Source organism: Meles meles, chromosome 21, assembly GCF_922984935.1.
Source record: "Meles meles chromosome 21, mMelMel3.1 paternal haplotype, whole genome shotgun sequence".
Lineage (NCBI taxonomy): Eukaryota > Metazoa > Chordata > Mammalia > Carnivora > Mustelidae > Meles > Meles meles.
Window position 1 is genome coordinate 29,280,675 of NC_060086.1, and position 2,753 is coordinate 29,283,427.

Here is a 2,753-nt window from a genome sequence, read left to right on the forward strand (position 1 = left end):
ATGTCCTTGTCCTGTCTCGATCAGCTGGAGGAGTCACGGCTGCTTCCCCACACAGGGGTCTGAAAGATGTTTCACACTCAGGAGATGCCACCCGGGCACCTCTTGGCTGCTTCTGGCAGTGTCTTTCTTAGCCAGGCTGCTATACCAGGGTACCACTGATAAGCAACAGAAGGTTATTTCTGACACCAATTCCCTTCACCCACCATTTCTCTCTCCCAAAGGCCCCCCTTCCTTTAGCCAACAACCAAGGAAGGTGGGATTGATCGAGCATTAACAAAGTTTTATGGCCAATGGAGATGAAAGTGAGTGGAGGTCATGTTTCTTCTGCCAAGACAGAAATCTCAATAAATACACCGGAAAATCTTGCATGCCCACACACCCCCCACCACACATGGAGGCCGCCCTTCCTTGCCTTATTCCCCTAGGGCTGGGGAATGACCCCCCCCCAACACACACACACACACACACACACCTGCTCAGTCGCTGATCCCCAGATACCATAGCAGCCAGAGGGGTTCCCAATCTCAACCACCCAGTGGGTCAAAAGAGCCTCTACCCCAAAACCCCAGCCCCGACACAGGGCCCAGGACCCAACCCAGCCTCCAGTTTCATGGAAAAGCACCCCGATGCATGGGAGAAGTTCTAATCTCTGAATCTCATGCAGGAGCAACATGTCCTTAAGTGAAAAGGCCAAGAGTCCATATTCATATTTCATTGTTACAATTAGGCACCCATTTATAGTATGTGTGTTGTTTCCCCACACCACCAAGCAAGTCTTTGATACCAGCTGGGTGTCCTACAATTCAATTCAGTTCTGGTAAGATTTACCTCTAGACAGCTCAGGTCCTGCAGGTGAAGGGCTGAGTCCACCAGCCCATCCCCCTCCACTTCATACACAGGTTCCAAGTCAGTGGATCACCTGGGCTTGCAACCTACCAGCCACAGAGAGAAGGTTCCAGTGACTCCCTCCTCTCCCTCCTCATCCTCAATTAATTTGCTACAGCACCTGACGGAGCTCAGAAACATTTTACTCAGTAGATTACCACTTTCTTATAAAAGAAAGATGGGGGGTGCCTGGGTGGCTCAGTGGGTTAAAGCCTCTGCCTTCGGCTCAGGTCATGATCCCGGGGTCCTGGGATCGAGCCCCGCATCGGGCTCTCTGCATGGCGGGGAGCCTGCTTCCTCCTCTCTCCCTGCCCGCCTCTCTGCCTGCTTGTGATCTCTGTCAAATAGATAAATAAATAATCTTTAAAAAAAATTAAAAAAAAAAAGATGGAAAGAGATGCATAGGGCAAGGTATGGGGAAAGGGTGCAGAGTTTCCATGCCCTTCCCTGGCATACCCCTCTTCCCCCATTTGCATGTATTCAGCAACTTGGAGTTCTCCAAGGCCTCTCTTTCTAGGATTATGGAAGCTTCGTTACATAATCATGACGGATTAAATCATTGGCCTTCTGGGACTGATTCAACCTCCAGCCCCTCCCTCCCATTCCCCCGAGGTTGAGGGTGGGGGACTGAAAGTCCTAACCCTCGAATGGCAAGGTGGGTTTTTCAGGCAACCGGCCCCCACCCTTAGGTGCGGTCCAAAGGTCACTTCATGAACCTAACAAAAGGCACCTGTCTGTTCACATCACAGGAAATTCCAAGGTTTTTAGGAGCTCTAGGTCAGGAATAGGGATGAAGTCCAAATATGTATTTCTTATTATAAGTCACAATATCCCAGCTTGTACTTGAATTAAAAAATGAGGTGGGGGGGGGCGTGGGTGACTGGTTCAGTTGGGCATCTGCTCTCAGCTCAGCTCATGATCCCAAAGTCCTGAGATTGAACCCTGCATCGGGCTCCCTGCTCAGCGGGGAACCCGCTTCTCCCTCTCCCTCTGCTGCTCCCCTTGTTTGTGCTCTCTCTCTCGTTGTCTCTTCCACTCGCTGTCAAATAAATAAAGTCTTTAAAAAGAAAAATGACTCTGGAAGCAAAGAGAAGAAAGAACAGTGGTTACCTGTGAGGGAGGTTCCCTGGATTGTTGTAGGAAACAAAGGCCGAAGGAAATGTAGATAAAATTAAATGTCCCTGGGGAGCCTGGTGGCTCAGTGGTTAAGGCCTCTGCCTTGGCTTCGGTCATGATCTCAGGGTCCTGGGATTGAGCCACGCATCAGGCTCCCTGATCAGCAGGGAGCCTGCTTCCCCCTCTCTCTCTGCCTGCCTCTCTGCCTACTTGTGGTCTCTGTCTGTCAAATAGATAAATAAAATCTTTAAAAAAAAAAAAAATTAAATGTCCCTATCACCTGCAGCCGTTTGGCAAATATTTGAGGCAGGCAGAGTAACGTTCCTCCAGGAAGCTCCCAACAGTCTTACTGTTAATGCCTCGCTAGAGGGAAAAACAACTTGGTTCGACAATAGCAAAGCTTTTAGTATCCTTTGAGGTTTCCTTAGCATATGAAAATCCTTTTGGAATTTCCCTTTTCCTTCCTTCCCCAACCCCAAAGTATATAATCACTTGCTGCACAGACTCCTGGGGCAGACTCAGCTTTTTCTGCCCCCCCCCGCCCCCCCCCCCCCCCCGTCCTGTCTCCATGCTTTAATAAAAATCACCTTTTTGCCCCAAGGACATCTCAAGAATTCTTTCTTGGCCGTTGCGCCAGATCTCACCCACATTCCAAGAACTACCAACAGTAGCAGAGACAGAGGACAGAGCGCCTCCCCCCCACCAAGGTGGATGATGGGGTCTTGGAATACAGGTGAGGTTTGGTGCAGTGG